Genomic DNA, 22,531 nt, shown 5'->3' on the forward strand with positions numbered 1-22,531 from the left:
TGTTTTTCATCCATTCGAAGTCGATAAATTCAGTACCACTTTGTGGGATAATAATGTCATCTGTCATTTTGGTGCCCTGAGACCCATGGATATATAGCGCTCAACAAGAAATAGATATTAGCACCCTTGCAGGGGGAGACAGCCAATCAGGTGGCTAGGAACGCGGGCTTGGACCAGTGGTGAAAGCCTGTGTTCCATGCTGCCTGAAGGCCACCTCCCCCTGATGCCATCTCCCACCCCCACCCTCGCTCCCCTCCCCCCTCCATTTACCCTATTTTGTCTATGGCAGCACTTGCCATCACAGCAGCACCATCTGCTCTGCTCCCAACAGCTGTTATGGAAAGGGAAGAGGGGCTCCTTATGGAGTCCCGCATTACCTTTCCATGGCAGCCATCTTGGAACAGTCTTTTCGTTCAGTTAATGGGGCGCTGCAAGGCACCCCGTTCACAGAGCAAAAATATTGTAAAGTAGCCTTGTCGAAGCCCATAGGAGGGGTTCTAATGCCTTATGTACCCATACCACGGGCATCACTGGTGGTAACGGCCTGGGACCCACGTTAACTGCCATTGCTTTACTTGGGCCAGTAACTCAGGCCGCAGACCATTACCCTCAGTGATGCCCATGGAATGGGTTAATAACGCCACTTTATTATTATTACTAAGCAGGCCTCTAAGTTTGAATTAAGACTGAACACACTACCCTTTAACCCTTCAGAACATTGTTCAACTAAGTTAGAAGTAGGAAAGACTCTGTGACTCTGTGCCAAATTATCTCTTGGGCTTAATCCCAAACTTCCTTCCTTGAAGCTCCTTAGTCACTCGCGTTGCTTAATCCCAAGCTTCCTTCCGTGAAGCTCCTTAGTCACTCGCGTTGGCTCAAAGCTCATTGTTTAGAACGTGTTCTAAACAATGAGCTTTGAGCCAACGCGAGTGACTAAGGAACTTCAAGGAAGGAAGTTTAGGATTAAGCCCAAGATTGATAAATTCTATCATCACATTGAGGGAATATATCTTGAACAATCTGGAAATGATGAGATACAATGTTATTGGTTAAAAAAGTCTGTTTCATTAGCCCAGATTTGAAAAAGGCTCTGCTGAGCCGAAACACGTGTTATCAAGGGCTTGTAATACAATAAAATATAACCAATTTAGAAAAATCACAGGCTTGTTGTACAATAATATCCAACTAAGTTTGAAAGATTTGGCACAGAGTCACAGAGTCTTTCCTACTTCTAACATAACTCTCAACGGCTTAGGCTTTATACCGTTGACTCTGAGGAATTGCGACAAGAAGACAACTATACTAATGAATACTAGATTCTGGAGTTGCTTCAAATAATAAGGAGAATAATGAGTCGCCCACAAGACCAGCTGTACCACAAAAAGCCAAACTCCTATGTATTGTTCAATTATGTCATAATATTTTCTTGTATTCCTGCTCGAAGGGTTTCAGCTGTGGTTGCTGACACTAAGCAGTGATTAACCCTTGCATAGCTTTGCACAAGACCTCACATTGGGAACTCTTTGGTGCTCTGCTCCTCGGTGACCAAGGAAACCCAATTGTTCAAAAACAAGGGGAGGGCACAGATAAACAGCATTCGTGAGATGGGGTAGTTCTGACGTGACCGGGGTGGGTGGGGGGCAGTGTGAGAACGTCCTGTTTGATAGGGAGAGTTTCCTGTTATGAATTCAGTGAAGTCATCACAGATTCCCAGGCAGTGACCTCCTCCCATGTGTCCAGGGGACAGCACCCGCTACCTTATTCTGACCCTGGGGGCAGCAATACGAGGGATGATCACATCGGAGGATACAACTACTGGGGAGCCATTTTGACTCCATTGGAGAAGACAAGGCATTCCCCCCTTTCCAATGGGGAAGAACCCCGGATACCAGAGCTTTTGATGGCCTATTGTCATTCTGCTCAGGCCCCCACCTTTGACTTAAACATGTACAACACATATAAAACACCCTTTTTTCTGATATGCCTTTATATGAAATCCTGGTGGAAAACCAAATCAGAAATAAAAGTCCAATGTAATCTATGAACTCCAACTCCCATAATCACTCAGGTCCTGAAATAAGGAGAAGTAGTAAGGAGTTCAATCAAAATGGAAGGAACTCAAAGTTCAACATAATGACTAGTTATTGCCATGCCTTCAGTGCGCTGGAGATTTAAAGATGGAAAAAGCACTGTGAGCATTGCAGGAGAGGACACTGAACCTCAGTTCGGGACTTGTGAACATGGCGAAGGCTGCCGAAACAGAGGAAGAGAGGGCGCATGTGAGCCAAGAGGGAGAGCCACTCTGGAGTACCTGGAGGTCAGACCGCTCGTCAAAGCAGCACTCTTCATTATCGACAGAAAAGGGAAGCCAGCGTGTTAATGAGGTGTTAATGAGGAGTCACAAAAGACGTTGGGAGAACTGCCACACTCTTCCCAATGGAAAGTGGTTAAAGGAGCAATCACGCAAAGGCACACAGAGTTTTGGAGATGCTGGAATAGACCGTTGCGTCTGCCCAAAGCAGATGGGTACCCTGGGGCATTCCGACAAGCGCAAGAACACAGATTGTTTGAATAGCATGAAATTGGTGATTGGTGAAAAAGTCTACTAAAGCAATACCCAATAAGCAGAATGTTTGAATGCAAACAAGCAAAGTAAGAAGAAGGTTTGAAGGGAGACAAGACAAAGTACAAAGGCAAACCACAATCCAATATAGATGTGTGAGATGCCATGTGGGGGAGAAGTTTGAACAGGCTTGCCAAAGATAGATATACCAAGCACATCACAGTATTTACGATTCCGATATAGCTAAAGAACTGAGAAACATATAAGAAGTCCTGGCAGGTGAGTATGCCAGGCAGCTGAAGTTGTGTACAGATTCCAAGCGGGAGAGTATACCAGGAAATCTGAAAAGCTACTAGAGGTTTTCCATAAAGACTTATACAGAACCGTATTGCTTAAAAAAGAAATGTGTCTGTTCAAAGTACGTCTGAATGAACTGTTTAAAGGAACAATTTCACAACCCTACTTGAAGAATCCAGGGGAAGGGAACCATCCTCTGAGTCCAAGGTTCTTTTACCTTGTAAAACATTTATGTTGGAGTTTTTCTTATACTTTTCATTTTGAACATTTGTCGCCATGATCAAGTGAAATACATTTCCTTGCACCCTTTGTTTTGTTCGTAGTGTGGGGGCCATGATGGGGCATTTTGGACACAAGGGCGGATTATTATATGCAGACTTCCTGACACAGACAGAGCCTTCGTTTTGCTTTAAGGTAGGGGAATTCCTCCTTAGAATAGAGCTAAAATGTCTGTGCGAAAACATGAATGTCTTTTGTCCACGTCTCATTGCTGACCCCCTCACATTTCATACAAGTATGCAGAGGAGGTGGGAGCTGTGTTGTGTGGGGGAGTGTTTGGAATTGAGGCAGTGCAATTTGTGGTCTAGGTATGTGGGTGAGCAGTGTAGTTGTGGGAATGTAAAGGTGATGACTAAGTGTTTTGTTAGTCCAAGTTATAGTATGGATGAAGCATTCAATGTGGATTGCAGAGGCTGAAAGGTGGAGTCCAGGAGTCCACGGAGGACTGAGTTGTCACAGTCCAGGTTGCGGAGGATGAGGGCATGGATGGCAGTGCAGAAATCATTATGTGGTATGATAGGTTTCAAATGTCTTAAAAGGTGGATTTGGAATGTGCAGGTCTTGACAGAATATTAGGTCACGTGTGAAGCCAAGAGATTTTTAAGGTTTGAATACAGGTGGGGGGTTGTTGACTATTGATAGTGCTAGCTCCCTGCTGGTGTAGTATGGGAAGTGCTTGGGTCAGGGGATGATAACGTATTCAGTCTTGGTGGAGTTCAGTTCAAGGAAGCGGGATGCCATCAATATGAAGATCAGGGAGATGTAATTAGTGAGGGTATATGGGTCTTTTAGAGAGGAGACTCAGAGGAGGGTGGCATGCCATATGCTTATTTATCAAAGGAGTGCTCTTGTCGGATAGGGTATGACCCAGAGATTCCATGTAGAGGCTTAAGGGGAAGTCTTGGGGGCCTCCACATGTCATTGTGGTGAGAGCAGGTGTTAGGGGGATGAGATGGGTGTGATCTTGCAGGAAAGGGAAAAACTATTTGAATACTCTGTCATTGAGTTCCATCTAGTTGCCTAGAATGGAAATGAGCGTTTGTGGTCAACAGAGTCAAAGAAGGCAGCGGGGTCAACTAGTACAAGAGGGGTGAGAGAGCCCTTGTCTGTGGTGAAGAGGTCATCTTTATTTTTTCCTTCCTTCTCTTCCATCTTTCTAGTCGTCGTTTGTATTAGCTTCTTCTGGTTTCCTTCCCATTTATCCTTCTCTTTCTCTGAATTATTTATTTCTCATTCCATTTTCTTTCTTTCATTCATTCTGTATGTGTTTCTGTTCTTCATTCATTCATCCCATTCTCCAGATTCCTTCTTTCTATCCTTCGTAACTCCATATTTATTTTTCTCATTTTGTTACAGGATAAACAGTTGTCCCAGTCAATGGATTACCTTCAGGCGGTAATTCTTCCAGCCATTACTTACCATAATCGAAGTTGGAGGGGTGAGAAGACTTTGCTACCAGTTGTGGGAATGGGTGATATTTGGATGCTCTGAACACGAGATTTAGGAACAGGGAGAAGTAAGATTGTTCCGTCTTCTTTAAAAAAATAAAATATTGGCAAATATTTCAGTTGGCTATTTCCTACTGCATCGTGCACTAGATAACAACTGGAAGAATGTTTTACATGCTGGGGCTTGTGGTGTTCAGAAGTTCTATCAGTTGAAGAAAAAAACGCCAAAAAAGAGGAAGGAAGAATGAAAAAAAAGGGAAAGAAGGGAAGAAAGGGAGTGCTATAGGAGGAAATAAACATGGACAAACGATTTAAACAGAACGAAAAAGAAGGAAATAAGAAAAAGAAAAACGTAAGGAGAAAGGGGAAAAATGAAATGGGAAAGTAAATGAGAAAGTCGAGGAGAGAGGGAAGGGGAAGGAGAAAGTGAAGGAGATAGAATGGTGAAGATAAGGGACGAGGAAGAAGGGAGAAGAGAAAGAAGGGGAAGAGGAAAAGGACCAGAGGGGAGGAGCAAGAGGTAATAGAGGAGGGAGACCAATAGCTTTTACTTACCAGAGGACACGGACACAGCTATAGTGTGACATTCTTAGATATGGACTTGTGCCATATCTAGAGTTTCAATCCCAAAGGCCTTAATCTACCAGAGAAAGGAGATAGGGCTGAAGTGTGGAACACCAGTGCACGCAGGGGCTGACAGGTGAGTGTCTGTGCTTGAGTGTTTGCATGTACGGATGTGTGTGGACTTAGTGTGTGTTGTGCTGGGAAGCGGGTGGTGGGTGGGGAAATGGGGGTTTGAGGAGGTTGATACCCCCATTTTACATAACTGGCGGGGAGATTGGGGAAGGGTTCACCTTAGAGGGGTGGCTATGCCGCATTTTAAAGCCAAAAAAAAGGTATTATTTTGTGTTCAGTCTCTAAAAAGCGGTAATATCACATAGAACGCCCTCTCCCCCCCCCCTTGCTGGAGTGTACAGAAGGCTTAGTTCTAGTCTCTTTGGTGCTCTTCTACTGCATCCATGGTTTCTCTAGAATGAAAGAGAAAACTTGGCCAGCATTTGTGTTCCTAGGTACGGGGTGATGTAAACATGAACTGCACATAAAGACATTGGCACTTGTTGAAGGACAGGCATTCAGGCCCTCTCAACTGCAACTGTCCACCTCTGTGGTAGGACTGGCTTTGGATTCCTTCCTGGTAGGCCTCCTACCCTAGGCTGAGAGGGGTTTCCCATCGCCTCTTGATAATGGTACGAAATGTGTCATTAGTTTTGACATTTCACTTGGTGATTCTGTCCAGAACTGGCCTTGATGTACACTAACTGACCAGCACTTAGGTTTGAAGTAGGCTTAGATATACTGGCAAGCTATTGGAATTGAGGCCCATTTGAAGCTAATACCCAGTCCTTGGGGCTCAATGTTTTCTTCGCTTTGATGAACACTTGAGTTTAATATGTGTTTCAAGGCACTTTCCAATTCTTGGGGATTCGTTTATGCTATAGTTTGATGAACGCTTGAGTTTGATGTGCATTTAAAGATGCTGCAGAGTTCTTGGACTTGACACCTGCCTTGTCTAGAAGCAGGACCGCGTTTGCTCCAGGCATGGAAATGCTGCCCAATTCTTCAGTTTGATATACACCGAGACACTGTTCAGCATTTGTGGTATAATGTGTGCTTGACTATCATACACATTTGGAGGCACTGCTCAGTCATTTGAGTTTGTGGTGAGCTCCGGTTTGATGTACACTTGGAGCTGCTGCTCAGTTGTTTGGGTTGGATGTATGCTTCAGTTTTGACCTATGTTATTGGAGACATTGCCTAGTTGGGGTTTGATGCATGCTTGAGTTTATATATACGCTTGGGGATACTGCAATGTGTTGTGGGGTTGATGGAAGGCCAGGTTTGATGTACACTTGGAGAACCTGCCACTTCTCGGGGTAGGAGGCATGATTGGGTTTCTTCTTTGACGTAGGCTTGGGTGTGATACACACGTGCAGTGTTGCCTAGTTCTTGGGATTGATCTATGCTTGAGTTTGATGTACACTTGGCATTAACCAGTGCTTGATTTTGATTAAAGCTCAGAGGTCGGTGCTTGCGTGTCTGCTGTGGGAAGGATTACTTCTACGGAACTAAAGCCTCCAGACGAGCCTTGTTTATGCCACTCTAAGGTCATAGTCTAGGACCATGGGTCTTATAAAATGTTTCTCCCACCAAAATTATACACGGTGCCATAGCTAATGTGCACACACTTCTCATGCAATCCACAGCTTCTTATGACATTTGCAGATCTAATGGGCAATGTATGCCTCACTCCAAGTGGTACCACATGGATTTGTATACCCATCCTTATCCCTTAAGATGCCTATATGAAATATGAAAAGGCAGTTCCAGGTTTTGCTCACTGTGTCTCGACTGTGGTCCTAGTCGCCGTGGGGGGGGGGGCACAAGAGGGAGCGAGGTACTGGTGTGAATTTTAACCGAGCTCTGTCTGGCGGCAAGCATGGCGAGGACTTTTCCTTCAAGGCGAAGAAGTGTAAAGGGGCCCGCAGCAGTGATTACACTGCTCGAAACATGGTTCCTGGTACGTCAGAGATCCACGCTCATCGGAGCGGGTTAGATGGAGAAGCAGCACGTTTGCACGCAGGAGCGTGAAGGCGAAGAGCTCCATGCTCTGCGGAGTCCCGATGGAAATGATGACTTTGAGCAGAACGTCAACGGCAGCATTGAACGCTGCGTTTTTCTGGTTGGATGAGGAACTGCAGGGCGACAGGTGCAGAAACTGCCGTGCTGCACGCTGCAGCATGCAGTTTTTGTTGGCAGTGCATGTTCGGAAGCGTAAGATGATTGAGTTTCACGTTAATGGCATGGAGATTATCTACATCAGGAAGTACGGCGTTGGCTGTGCTCAGCGTACTTTGGAAGGTTTGCACCTCATGCCTGGGCGCACAGGGGTTCACCTGGTTGATGTTTCTGGCCGAATATGGTGTCTGCAGGACGGTGGTTTCCCGAGGGAAAGACCTTGGGGTTCCTGTAACGTCCCTACCATTCGTTAGTGCTGTTGGGGTGCTGTTCGATTTAGTTGGGAAGTGATGTGGACTTTTGAGCTACTTCACATGCACTGTTGCCTTGTTATTGTAAATCAGGCATGGGATTTCTTTGATGTGATGGGAGGCCTGGGTATTAGCTGATGGCGAGTGTGTGCATACTAGGCGTGCATGTCGTGGCCACCGTAGGGTAACCTTACAAAACAGATTTATTTTGTATACAGCACATAGCATGTTAGTATAACCATGTTTCCTCCAGAGAATCGGTCACCATTGGCAAACCTCAGTGTTAGGGCACGGACTTGTTAAGTGCCAGGGATGCCTGAATATACCATGAGCTTACATTTCTACTTATTGCTTGTTGAGATGTTGGATTTATACACGGGTGTGTGCTGGCATGGTTGCAGCAGTGCAAGTGGTGTGGAACGTGCTATGGGTGCACAAATTGGGGTGTTGGACGCCGGTGCCAGTGTTGGGAGTGTTTGACAGCCAGCACATTGTTTTTGTTTAAGGTTGTGGGACATCCAGCACGGTTCTGCGGTGTTTACATGCATGCCATCCATTGAGGTGTTGGACAGCCAGCACATTGTGAGGTGTTAGTCCCCCTTGCCAATGTTTGGGTGTGGGTCACCTGGCACATTTTTGGGGTGTGGTTCACCTGTGCCAGTATTTGGGATGTTGGACATCCGGCGCATCTTATTAGATGGCTAATGTGGGCACATATTTGCGGTGTTGGGCCCCCATTCCATTTTTGGGGTGTTGTTCACTCGGCACAATTTGGGGGTGCCTCCACCTTTGCTAATATTTGGGGTGTTGGAAACCCGGCAGAATTTTGGGGGTGTTGGACAGCTGTGCCACTAGAAGGGGGGTGGGTCATGCACCCATCACTTTCGCTGGTGTGGTTCACCCGTGCCATGGTTTTGAGGTGTTAGACACCTGCGTATTGTTTGGGGGATTAGGCCTCCATTGGAGGTTGTCAAGTCCTCAGCTCCATGCTTGGCACTCTTGAGTGCTATTGTAGAGTAAGGTTCGGCTGGAAGCCGATTTGAGTTGAGAGTTTTGTTTGGTCTCTTCATTTGTGAAGCATGTCATCCCTCTCCTTAGTAGTACCGGGGGTGGCAGTGTTTGAGTTGATTTGTCCCCCTGTTTTATTTGCATGTGAGGACGGTGAGGGGTTTTGGTGCGGAGTGAGTTTTCACTCACAGTGGTATGGCTGAATAGAATGAATGATGTGGGGAATATGCATGTGTTCTGTTGGTTCGGTGTTGTATGGTCTCTTTTGAGTGATTTCTTGTTCTATTAAAGGAGGGAGATATGTTGTGACTTGCCTGTCCCTTCTATTGTTCTCTGGATGTATGTGAGGTCATGAGACCCCAGATGTAAAATATTGAGTGAATATTCTCTGCTGAGTGTTCTGTGAATGTCAGCTGATGAGAGGCTGGCTGAGAGAGAGCGGGTGGTCGGTGTATGTATCCCATTGTACCCGCCTTGTAACCTGTAACCTTTAGCTATGTAATCTGCAACAAAGCAAAGAAGATGTTCTTTCTCACCAGGCTTCCATATCATCTGTACAGGCGAGGTCCCATCATAACATTCTGGTAGTTTGTAAATGAAGAGGGCAGAGTGGCATTTTGACTGTGGTGATGTGCATACCTGCACTGGCCTTTCTTAGCTTAACTCCCAGGCCTACCAACCGTTCATTGGGCAGGTGTCTGACTCTTCCCCAACCCAATCAACCTTTTAGTGGAACAGGCATCCCCGTCGGTAATTCTGCGTCTTTCGTTGGGGCACATCCTGTCCTTGGGCTCTGCTGGCAGGCGCCATTATGGGCGCAGTGGGCGCCACTTACACGGCCTGTCCCTGGCCTCAGGCCGCCCTCAAGCAGCAGCAGCCTTTACATTGTATTTGAAGAGCAATTTCGAGAAGGCCTGTATTAAATCCAGTCATTATTTGTGTTTTTTCTTTCCAGTGAACCTGCTGCCTCCTTGAGATTTCTTCCTCCCGCGCGGAGCTTTTGTCTAGCGGCGAACCCCCCACCTTGGCTGAAACTTCCACAGCAGGAACACTTCACGCACAAATACGCCAAAAACAGGCTGCGCTTGTCTGAGTGCCCTTTTCAAGAAGCGTCCACGCCGACTACATCTCCCTCCTCTCGCCACCCCGTCAAAGAAAGCAAAGGCTGAGGCTGGCAGTTATTCTTTGCCCTGGATACAGCTGCGGTGCTTCATTAAATTTCCACAGGCAGGAGGCCACTGGACTAGTGTTTGTCAACACCACACCTGCATACTGGGGCCGACAGCATGTGAAACAGACGCCCCCACTAGATGAGGCTAGTACCCAGTGAAGTGTGTTATTTCTTGCCCCCATGAAATAGTTAATACGTGGGAAGTTCTGGCAATCTGGTTGAGCAAAGTGGGGTGGATTGAAGGCAGGTCGTGTGGTGGGGGGTTATATGCAGGTTGTAAAGGTACCTGTTCAGTGTTCCAAGCAAAATGCACAACCCACTATCTATTCAACTAGCAGCGATGCAGTTCTCGATGGGAATGGTAGATGTTGTTATGACGAAGGCGTGCGTATGTGGTTTGGGGCGTGAGGTATTTAGGTGGGTGTAAATGGTTTGTGCTGTTTTTCTTGCTCTGGTCACCCACTTGGACATGCCAATTGGGCAATGCTCAAAGGACCGGATGTGACAGTCTAGTTTGGGCCCATTTTGTGGGACAATATGGGCCAGTTTGATACCGTGGTCAAGGTGCAACTTGCGGTTTTGACCAATGTTGCTGGCTCAAAAAGTTTATTTAGTGATAAGGAAGCAATGGGTCAATGAACTCTTTCAGGGGATTCTAGGACACCACTGAAAAGTCAGAGGGGTGCAAGGCAATAATGTGCCCTTGACTCAACACATGCCTGTATTTGAATGAATAGATTGGCATCAGGGGCGTTGCTAGGGGGGGGCTATAGCCCCTGATCTTTTGGTTGTATCCCCGGATAGAATCTCAGGAGCTACAGCCAAAAGACTAGCTAGCCCCCAGTCCCAACAGTTCCAACATCAGCATAGCCCCGGGTCTTTTCCAGACCTAGCAACTCCCCTGATTGGCATAGTTTCTTCCCTACAGTCAGACGCTGCGAGGATGCGTTTGGATAGGGTTCCCCTCCGCAGGTGATGCCATTGTATTTTGCTAACCCCACTAGGTCTTGCGAAGCAACTATGGCCTCTAACGATGGATGAAAAAACAACGACCTTACCATTAACCTCTATAAAACAAAACCCATGGTTGTCCATCCACCACATAAAAAAATACCAAAGTTTACAGTAACGATGGATGGATATAACTTAGTTTTAAACAAAAATAGAGACTGGAGGGTCATTTAACGACCCAGTTTAGGCAACCCCTCTCGGGCCACTAACCTTATTTAAACAAATATGCCACTGGGTCAAACCATTTCAAACGAGTTTGAATCACACCTTAGAACATGTTAGTGCATCAGACTTGTACCATTTTACAAATAAATGTAGGTGAATTCCTAACATTACCAACATTATTAATTTGATTGGATTCATATACTCTAAAATCAAGTCGAATTCACTGATTTATGGAAACAACAATCGTACCTTGTAAATATATTGTGCAATCTAACCAGAAAGAAAAACAATCATAGCAATACAACACGAAACCGTGATTAAAGTGCTTAGTGCTCAACAATGTAAACAATCAATTACACAATAAAAATCTATCATTCTAAAAATTAATGTACTCAATCAAATCATTCATACTGCAATCACCCAACATGTTTCATTCCCTCTAATATATTAAAAAAAAATTAGGAAATTCTTCAAGGGTTCACTAACTCTGGTTTTTCTTGTCTCTTTTCTCTGGGCCTTGTAAATCGGTCCAGTCTGTACCCTTGGTATCTTCTACTCGATACAGCAGGGTTTCTTTAGTCTGGATAGACCCACACTTACGTCTGAAACAACATGGGCATGGGTATAAATAACCACATCGGACAGAATCTCAATATTCTTCACATACTGTTGAATATTCATTTCTTATAACCACATCTTAATTGTGCTTCTTTGTTGCAAACAAAACATACCCCTAGGTGAAGGGAAAAGTCTAACTTGTCTCTCAAAACTTAGTTCCAAATGCGACTATGTTCTCACAGAGAAGAGTGCTGGTTTAATCATTGTGGTTCCGGGAGTACAGCCTCATATGTTATGTGCATTTGGTTTGTGGTAACTAAACCCGTATCGTATGGTCACATGTAGTGGCATTACAACCTATCTTGGCATGGTTAGTAGTAACGTCAATATATCGTACTAGTTGGTTACTAGTCTATTTAGTGAAAACTAGACATCTATTCAGTCGCTATTCTGTTGGTGTTAGCATGGTGTTGCCTCCCGTAAACATGTGTAAATGAGCAATGTCTTGATAGTACCTGATAATTAACTTAAGCAGATGTCGCAACATTGGGAACAGATTAATTCTTCTGATATTGCTTCTTCTGCCACTTCACCTCATAGCCGGTAATTAATTGGCTCTTATGCCTGGTGGACAAATGAAATAAAAGTGGAATAGCCCCTTTACTCCTGTTTTGCGAAGTTGTATGTTATGGGACACGTGACTACCAGTGTAGTCACATAACTAGCATAATGGAGTGTTGTCTGATACTCCAAAGGCCTTACCCTGAGTGGGTCCTTGAGTCGTGTCTTGGATACTGGCGACTTCCTGTATCTAGCTGTTGCTCTCCCACTGAGCAGATATTCTTCACTCTCTTGCGGAGGCCTCTATGTTTTTAGTCTGGTTTCTCTCTGTGAAGAAACAGAGAAGCGATTACCACTCTTATTTCAGCACTTCTACTAATCTGTCTGTCTCATGTATGTAGCATTGCATGCTTTCATTCTTTACTTGCCATGTGTTATCGGTCGTCCAGGATATGAGTCGAGCAGGGTCCACGTAGTGCACCGTGTTATGAGACTATTGACTGGCGTCCTAATGTCCGCCATTCCAGAGTCTGTTCCTCTCTTTATCATTTCCAGCCATGCATATTGCTGGTCCTTTTTCGCTTTCTGATTTTTCATCGTCATGTGTAACCCACTGGACTCAGTCGTGAATACTTGTCTCGCAATCCTCTTTCTATCTTCATCTATTCTCAACAGCTTACAGTGTGGTCTGGTCTGTCCATGTGTTCCTCCCCTTGGTTCATCATCCCAAAAGGATATGATCAATCATCCAATTGCAATGCCAGAGTGGCCACCCTATTTGCCAAGTTCGAGGTAATAAATTACCAGAGGAAACGTTGCTTACTTATCGCTGATCGCATTGTTTAATAGTACTAACCCATATGTGTGTTTAAGTGTGCCAACAGAAATGGTAATATTGATTAGTGCTATGGTCTCATATGTTCTATGTGTCAAATCAGTTCACTGTGATCCGATATGTAGTAAGTATGACAGCTGGTGTGCCCCACCAGCATAGAATTATATTATAAATGCAATAGGTTAAGCTCATGGAGATAAACGGGGCAGATATCTATCTCAAAGTGGGTCTTACTCACATGTCTCAGTTGTGATGCACATGGGCGATGTTGCCTGTCAAAAAAGGGGCAACGTTTAGGGGTGATGGTATATTATAGTCATAAGGTAATCACTGCATTCGAAGGCATACACACCGATTCGACAACTCTAGTGTCTAGAAGTGAATGGGGATATAGTTGTATAGTTCCATCCATTCTATTCTTTCATTCAAACCTTTGTCAACACTTTTAGTTAGGAAATCAGTTGTTGTTCTTTCCTTAGTGGTTTTCTTTTGACATTGTTCAAATCATTGCCCACTTTCAACTGGAATAGAATAGTCCATTGCAATTGTTTGACTGTATGTATTTCCTCTATCCAGTGTTCCACCAACGGAGCATTTTGCACCCAATACTTTGTGCAGCTTTTGTGCTCTGGTATTCTTATTTTGATATTCCTTTCTGTCTTACCTATATATACATTCTTACATGGGCACAGTATTCTGTATATAACACCATTTTGGAGTTACAGTTAGTGAAACTAGTCTGTCTCCATGGTTTTGTCGGTTCAATATTGACTTCCACAGATTTTTTGTTTGTGTACAACAGATGCATTCCCCACACGCAAAGTGACCTTTTAAGGGCGGAAGACCCCATGTTTTGGTCAGAGTTTTTTGTTCTCATAATCCAATTCTTATATCATTTCTTGTGATCTGGTCCTTTACATTTTTGCTCCTTCTAAAGGCTATGAGTGGTTTTCTAATCGAGCATTTACCTTTCTCCACTACTTTCCAGTCTGTATTTATAATCTTTTTGATTGTATTAGATAAATTGCTATAGGTGTTGACAAAGACAAGCTTCTCGTCTTCTTTTTTAGTCGACTGCAGTTCTTTGTATTCTAAAAGAGATTCACGATTGTTGTTGGTGGCTCGTTTCAGGGCTCTAGCTGTTAACTCTTTGGGGTACCCTCTATCATGTAATTTGGTTCTCAGAGCATTCGGTTCTATCTTGAAATTGCTTTTCTTGGTGCTATTGCTTCTTAACCGAAGGAATTGCCTCGGTGGCAGATTATCACTTACATGGCGTGGGTGAAAACTGCCATAGTGCAGAAGGGAGTTCTGGTCACTGGGTTTGCAGAAAGGTTTTACAAAGAGAAATGTCATTTCTTCTTCCACTGTGATGGTAATATCCAAGAGGTTCAGTTCTTCATTGCTATGATTGTGGGTACATTTAAGGAACCTATCTTGGTTGTTGATCCACTTGCAGAATTCTTCTGCTTCAGTTATATCGCCTTTCCATACTACCAGGATGTCGTCTATATATCGTCTCCATAACTGCATATGTTTCCAATAGGGGTTAGTATCTTTTAAGATCTTATTAACTTCAAAGGCTGCCATAGACAAGTCACTAGGCACCAGATTAGTGCCCATGGCAGTCCTGTGTGTTTGCTGATAAAAAAATCCATTAAACTGGAAAACGTTTCAGTTATTGCTACTTCTGCGCACCATAAAATGAACGATGATGGGGTAGAGCGTGTCTCTTATACCTGTAATAGTCGTGCCTCCAACATATTCAAAAAGGCTCTTTGTGAAATACTAGTATAGAGGGTTACCACATCTAGGCCTAACAATACATTATTTTCTGGGTCAAATTGTAAACCTATTTCTTTAATAATCTGCGTTGTATCCTGAACATACGAGGCCATCTGTCGTACTAGTGGATGGAGAAATACATTGACATATTGTGACACATGTTCAAGTAAGGAATTCACACCAGAAACTATCGGTTGACCAGGCGAGCTAACCATGGATTTATGAATTTTAGGAAGTGTGTAAAATTGGGGGGGGGGTCCTAGGTTTATCCAAAACCAAGAACTCCCCCTCTTTTAGCGTGATCCTATTTCTTTCTCTGGCCTTTTCTACTTTGTTTGCTATCAATCATTGTAATCTGTTGGATCAGAAGTCAATTTCTCATAGCTTACATCATCTGACAACTGTCTCTCACATTCTTGAACATAGGAAGATATATCTTGTATTACAATGGCCCCTCCTTTGTCTGCCTTTCGAATAACAATCTTGCAATTGTTAAGTAAGTTCTTCATAGACTGTTCTTTCTTGTTGATATTCTGGAAGGTGGCAGTGCCCGTCTTGTGCTTTTCTAAAGTCTCTACATCTGCTAACACTCTATTTTCAAAGACTCTTGCCTCTGCACATTGTGCTTGAAATGGTACACAAAAAGTATTTTCTTTGGAGACCTGTGCCATTAGTATTGTCGTCTAATTCTTTATCTTGAAAGAATTGTTCGAGATGGACTTTACTCATAAAGCCAAAGAATTCTGGGTGGAACAAAAATGTGTCCCTTTTTCTGGTACTCTGAGTTACTTGTTAGTTGGTGTATAATTTGAGATATTCACCACAAGGCTCTCATGCTGCGCGTTATCCTTGGTTCCATCTCTCATGCTTGGTTGCCTCTCTCTAAAAATGTTTCACTACCTCCTCTTCTTCCTCGATTAGTCCTATTGGTACTCCTATTGCTTTTGAAGTTACTTCTTCTTGACATATGCTTGCCCTGGTGTCATCACTATTACTTCCATCACTGGAACTGAAAGAGGTCTCCCTAAATCTCACTCTTTTCTTGTATTCATTCGAATAACTGCTTTGTGGCTCCTCCTGTTTGTTATATTTGTAATTCTCTTGTGGTGTGTATCAAAAAGCCTTTTCAGGAGTAACGTTTAGGAGATCTTTTTCCATTATTCGGACGCTTTCCTTTGTTGCTTCTTCCTTATATTCATTCATTTCTAACAATAGAGCGTCCAATCTCTTTTTGTATAAATCTAGAGGAACTCTTTTTTTTAAAATGTCTTCTTCTAAAGAGTGGAGGTCATTCAGAATGTTTTCGGTCATCTCTGTTGCGGTGTCAATAATAAGGATATAAATTAGAACAGGAAAACAGATATGATTATCTGGGTACAAGATTCATGGGCAATGGTAAATGGTCCGAACAGATAGAAAAATCAAATTTAGCATTAGAAAGGACAAGAAATGCCACTGTAAAATGTGCTTTAGGCCATTGTAATGGAGCCTTCTCACCAGCACATAACATCTATAACATCGTACGGATCCGAATTATGGGGTTTTGTAAAGCAATGTGAAAAATGAGCAGTTCATGAAAATACATATTTGAAAAGAATGTTGAATCTGCCAAAAAAAGCACCCCAAACAGAATTTTACCATCAAAATTAATAAAGCGTGTATATCAGATGAGTTAGAGCTCAGGCCAGTATTATAATGGGTATAGAAAGATAGGTCTGGGAGCCGCATTACTGAGAACGAAGATGCCAAATAACTTATTCTTTGAGAAGGTGCCCACTCAGAAGGGTCTACAACCACGTTTTAGCTCACTGTACATTTAAAGAGGAGAAACATCCATTTGCATAAAAGTCTGGTCCCACCCACTTGGGCAGTCCAGCACTGACATGCTATGAAACTCTCCTCCGGCAACAGTACCTACAGCAAACCCAGACATGTGTTTCGGCACCGTTGGGTTACTCTAAGCACAGTGAGCAAGGGGTCCACATCTGGATAACCCAGGGTAACTTGGGCTGAAACCCCAAGTTACTAAAAATACAAAAGGAGGTCTGGGAGTCCCTCTACCGAGAATTAACACAGCCAAATAACCGTTTCTTTGGGAAGGGGCTCACTAGGGAGGGTCTACAACTACATTTTAGTTCACTGTACCTCCTGAGTGGAGGAAATTCCACAGAACAAGATATTGGACCCATGTTCGTTCTCAGTAGAGGGGCTCCCACACCCTTGCTTAATTTGTAAAACTTTGGGTTTCACCCTAAGTAACCGAAGGTAGTCCAGGCGTGGACCCCTTGCCCACTGTGCTTTAGAGGGGCTCAGCTTCACCTCACTTAGGAGGCCTAGTAAGACTGAAACACATGTCTGGGGCTACTGATGCTACTCTTGCTCAGAGGAGAATTTCCTAGCCTTTCGGTTCTGGACTGCCCTTGTGGATGGGACCAGACTGATATGCAAATGGTTATTTCTCCTCTGAGAAGGGTGCAACAAGCAGAAACCTGGCTGTAGACCCTCCTCAGTGGAAGAAATTCCATAGAAAAGGGTATTTGACCCATGTTCGTTCTCATTAGAGAGGCTCCCACACCCTAGCTTAATTTGTTATTGGTACGCCTGTGGACCTCTCTGCACCTGGGAAAATACAGAGATTTAATAGATTTGTTGACTCAGGATGGTGGACGGGCCCTACCATTCTCCAATTGGCTCTGCATTCTTGAGGGCTTGCTGAACTATGGGTAATTTACAGGATGTTGCAGTAAAAGCGAAATCAGAGCCAGAAGTAGCATCATTGATAAAAGAAAGAGCTCTAGCACACTGTAATCATTCAAGCCAAGGTACTGCTTGCTGGGCTAGCAAGCATACATTTGGTTATGAGGAGTACCCGCAACAAGGTCAGTTCTCCTTTTGCACGGTCTCTATACATGAGATTTCGTTGAGGCACACTCCTGTTAACTCATTGACGACATGCTTTAAAGATAACTAATCCTGATAGTTGCCCGGTTTGTCACGACACCTAGGGCAGCAGTGAACACTTTATTTTCTTTTTTGCCCATGGTACAGGGATCTTAGACAAATATACAAATGCCCAGTTTTCAAGATCATCCTAGTCAACATTTGCTTTTTTGCAAATCTGAGAAAAGCTGTACACATTTTTGCTGTATCAAAATTCATCCATAGAGGCTAACCAGAAAGAAATCTGCAGCCACTCACGATAATGTTAATTAATATAGCAAGTTGTAGTAAATGTTCGGTGCGGTAAAGTAATATTTGCATATACGTATATACAGGAAGTTTTTCTATTCTCATAGTTCTTACTTATACTGACTGTTAAGCACTACCTATAAGCCACACCTATTGTATGAGAGTACAGCTAAGATGAAGATGATGGGAGGAGGGACACACATAATGTGGGTGTTGTTTGGTTATGTAACCCTCCATTGACTGACCATGGCCATTCCCACCCGCCTCCTGCCCCTATCCGCCCAAAACCCATCCCCTGGGATCTCTTTCATCTAGCTCTATCTACTGACCTTTCAGTGTTATTCTAAGCAGTCTGATGAGAGATAATCGCGTAATTGCAGCTGTCAATGGGATACTGGTTTAATAAAATGTCTTAACCAAGAGTGACATAAGACACCTAATTTATATCTGTTCCTTGCACTGAAATCCTATTCAAAATAAGCATTGAAAAAGCCAACAGTTCTGACTTTGTATAGGTATTAGATCGACATTTGCCAGGGAATATTATGATATGCCCAAGTAATTACACCAGTTTCCAGCAGACCCTTCTGCGTTATGGCCAATTATTAGTATTATTAGTATTATAGCAGTGCCTGGCAAATGCCCATCTTATGGCTATACAAAAGCCAAAACGGTTGTCCTTGCCAATACTTGTTTTTGGAGCAGTGTTAGAACCACCCTACGCATTGCAAACTGGTTGATGGTGCTACAAACTATGGCTGCACTCCAACATGAAAAGGAGAAGCCGGGATGTATGTATTCAGCTTTCCTCTGGAGGATAGCTCAGGGGCAAAGCGCTCGCCGTGGAAGCAAGACGATGCAGAGCAACACAGGTTTGACCCCCCCCGGGTCTGCGCTTAGAAACCTCTGGGAATTAACCGTATTATAAATAACCAATTATAAAATATTATAAATATTACAGAAGAAACAGGTCAATGAAGCAACAGAACATTATACAGCCATGGTGTATATCGTTAGGATGCAATCACATGCGTACACCTAGAATTCTTAACTGCTGTCTGGGTCTGAAGTGGAGATGTACCTTCTCCCATGTGAGAAGAAGCCAAGCGGTTCCCTTTGAATTCCTCAAAAGGTGCAAACTCCTTAAGTAGCCCCGTCGCATTTGGTTCTACCTATGCTAAAGCAATGGTTACCAGCTTTAGAACAACCACCTTAAAATAATGCCCCGCCCCTTCCTCCTTCCTGGACTTAGTAACGTCCCTCACCAGGGGTGTTGCTAGGTCTGGAAAAGATCCGGGGCTACGCTAATGTTGGGACTGTTGGGACTTGGTGCTAGCTAGCATTTTGGTTGTAGCTCCTGAGATTCAACCCAGGGCTACAGCCAAAGGACCCGGGGCTATAGCCCATAAGCCCCCCCCAGCAATGCCACTGTCCCTCACATCTATCCACACACCAATCTCTTTCATGGTTTTGGGGACGTCTGCAGCTCTTGAGGGTAGCTGATTGGCAGGTAGTCTCTTTGCTCTTCGCGGTCTCTATGATCTGGACTGCTGACCAATTTGCGGTGTGACCATTCTCGCCAGAAGTAGACATTGGGCCTCATTACGAGTGCGGTGGTAAGGGGTTAACAGCGCCGGTAAGGATGCCGGTGCCGTTAACCCCTTACTGCTGCATTCTGAGGTCTCTTAGCGGGTCCCACTAAGGCTGGCTGGTAAAACCAGCCGTCCTTAGTGGGAGCCGCTAAGGGACCAGGGAGCTAATAACGGGCCCGCTATTTACGGGCCCGTTATTAGCTCCCTTCCCATTCGCATTGAGCCCTATGGGGGCTCAAATGGTAATGGAGAAAGGTATTTTGAATGGGGACTTACCGAGTCCTCCAAGGTTGGAATGACCCGGTAAGTCCCCATTCAGAGAACACGGACCCGGACACGACTTCGGAGGCAGCCATGGTGCTAATCGCTACCTCCAAACTCGTAATGACCCCCAATGTTCACAAGGTAAGCTGATGATGCATTACGTTGTTTGCATAGGTGCAAGTATAATATAAATCATTGGTATGCTATACAGCTCAATCTTTTTATTTTTTTTTATTTTAGTGCACGCTATTAATTTAAAGAAGTAACTTGCATGCATTGTCGTTCTCTTTTTCTGAGCCAAATTTAGCATCAGCTCGACTCGGATGATGAGAGGAGAGTGCAGTATATAGCGATTGGGCCGCCCGCATGTTTCTCCAAACATGAGCTCAGAATTTGACTTTCCCATTAGCCACATAACGGTCAGGCTGACACGTTGACGCACGCGCACGCACACGCACACAGCGTCTGGATCTGGGAGGACAGCGCATTAGCGACCTGCCTATTTATTTCTTTGGAAACATTTCTTTTGTTGTCTGCACTGCCTTTTTAATGCCTGGATTTTTAGGCAATTGGCATCTTGATAGAACATTTGCAACTGAAAGACGCCAAACCCCTGTAATTAACCTAGTAAATGCATGTCCACTTCCAAGAGAGTCAAAGTGAGTAACACAATGCAGCTCTCTTTCAAATGTTAGTTTATAGCCAGGATGTCTACTTGCTTCATATGCTAGAAACCATTTAAAATGTTCTCATTATGCATAACAACCACCTGTACGTTTGTGACAAAGAATCTCTATACACACACACATTACCTGATTACAATACGTTTCTAGCGTGCATCGCAAAGTGCTGAAAGTACAGTGGTATACAATAGGAGTTTTTTCAGGCTATGCTTATTTTGCATTCTGGGAGTTCTAGTTTCCCATTCATGATGTGGAAAATGAAACTACAGTGATATTCGTGTGGCTTCCCATGGTCCTATAAGTTTGTAGATATTGTAAGATTGTTTTACTCTGCAATTAAACTCCAAGACAGTATTACTGTAGGCCCTGAGACCTAAAACTTAAAAATGTGTAACAAGTAAAGTTTGGAAGGTTGGCTGTCAAGCACCGAATTGCAGAAGGAATAACACCCTTACTTCAATGTTTAACCACAGTGTGTGATTCTGGCAAATGTAATCTCTGTGTGATTTAACTGCAAACATTGGAAAAGACTCCTATTCAATGGAGCAGCTATAATGGTCAAATAGCGTTACCCTCGTCCTCCCCTGTTTGGGGCCCCACAGGCCGACACCTAAAATTGCCTCATTGTTGCACTGGCCCTCCTTCAGTGCCACATCACTTGATTGGACAGGCAGGTCTATACTTCACCAGCCATTCAGTGCAGATTTTAGTCCAAAGCGCTGTCTAGGACAGAACCCAACAATAATTTCCTCAACTGTTCCTGACAGTCAATGAATATGCTTAGGATGCCCAGAGTGCTACACCACATTGGAATTAGCTAAACCCTTTGCTATGCACTGTTATACTATGGTATTAAAGTCTTCTATAACATAACATGCCATTTTCAGGGTTTCCTGACCATGCATGATCGGCGAGAGGTGAGGCAAGATACTGACGAAGAAGCAGGAGAACTGGGGAAGGTTGCTCTGTTACAAAGTAGATGGTTGCCGATCTCAAAATGTGGGCCCATGTGTGGTGTAAGTGTTAGATATGTTGTGAGCTGTCTGGAGCAGTGGTCAATGTGCTTGCAAGGTTGCTAATGTAGTGGTGCCTATCATAGCTTTAGAAGGGGTGTGGCAAGGGGTTGGAGTATCTTTAGTGGGTTAGGGTGGCGCGTAGGGACATTTAGTGCAGACACATGCTTTTGGGTGTGTAACTTCTGTAGCTTTGCTGGATGAGTTTTGTGTCAGGATGCGGTCTCATTGAGGTGTAATGATTTTGAAGTGGCTACTGTTACCATACCTTTCTTCCATTAGTGATGAATCTTCTTGCATGGACACACCATGCAAGTGTGGAAATGTGGGCTTTTCAAAGTGCTATTAATGCACCAAGAGAACAAAGAAAAAAGAAGCATTTTTTAATTTTGTTTTGACAGTGACTCGCCAGGGAGCCAAGGACTAGAGCAGCAAAGGACCGGGGCAGCCAAGGGCCAAAAATGCAATGACCAAGAAGCATCTCATAAGGCTGTAGGGTTTCCAAATGACTCCCTGCATGTCATGCGGGACACCCTACTCCACTCCTGGGCTTTACTTTCTCCTTTGTCCTACTTCACAATACTGTATTCAACTGAAGCGAATGCAACCAGAGGATTACTGGCAACTACAAACTGTATGGAGTTTAAAGTACGGGTATGAGCTGGCCCCTAAGTACTATATTTCTACTCAATGACTGTTACTGTTATAGTGCAATGTCATGTTTAGCTACTGGCACTGCTTGGAGCCCTATGCAGTTCTAATGTAATGCCAATCACAATATGCCTTTGCCATATCAGGGAATTGTGTGTTCCAGTGTAGAGGAAGCTCACAGGTAACAATAATAAACATGTTCTAAAGATGTATGTGCGTATAATAGTACATGCTTTAATTTGCATGCACAGTTGCATCAAAGATTCCTGTTTGTCAGCATATTTTTGGGATATTTCAGGGATGAATCTAGTGTCATTTATTATTCAAGGCATTGTCAAGTCAGTCCCCAATTTAACAAAAGCTTTAGGCGATCGCAAACCGAAGGCCAAGCCCAGCCCCTCTCCAACCCCT

The 22,531-nt window shown here is 43.9% G+C and overlaps 1 protein-coding gene across 3 annotated transcripts in view; it reads right to left on the reverse strand.

The window, feature by feature from the left end:
* Positions 1–22,531, reverse strand: part of TSPAN18 (tetraspanin 18) — a 466,236-nt gene that overhangs the window by 69,468 nt on the left and 374,237 nt on the right. Inside the window, exon 1 of one of the 3 annotated variants that reach the window (XM_069623311.1) lies at positions 11,476–11,577. The exons of the other annotated variants lie outside the window; for them this stretch is intronic. The gene's annotated coding sequence lies outside the window, so the exon portion shown is untranslated. Of the gene's footprint in view, positions 1–11,475; positions 11,578–22,531 lie in introns of those variants that run through there. 3 annotated transcript variants of the gene reach the window in all.

The sequence above is a fragment of the Ambystoma mexicanum genome, chromosome 11, assembly GCF_040938575.1.
Source record: "Ambystoma mexicanum isolate Mex_15411 chromosome 11, UKY_AmexF1_1, whole genome shotgun sequence".
NCBI classification, from domain to species: Eukaryota; Metazoa; Chordata; class Amphibia; order Caudata; family Ambystomatidae; genus Ambystoma; species Ambystoma mexicanum.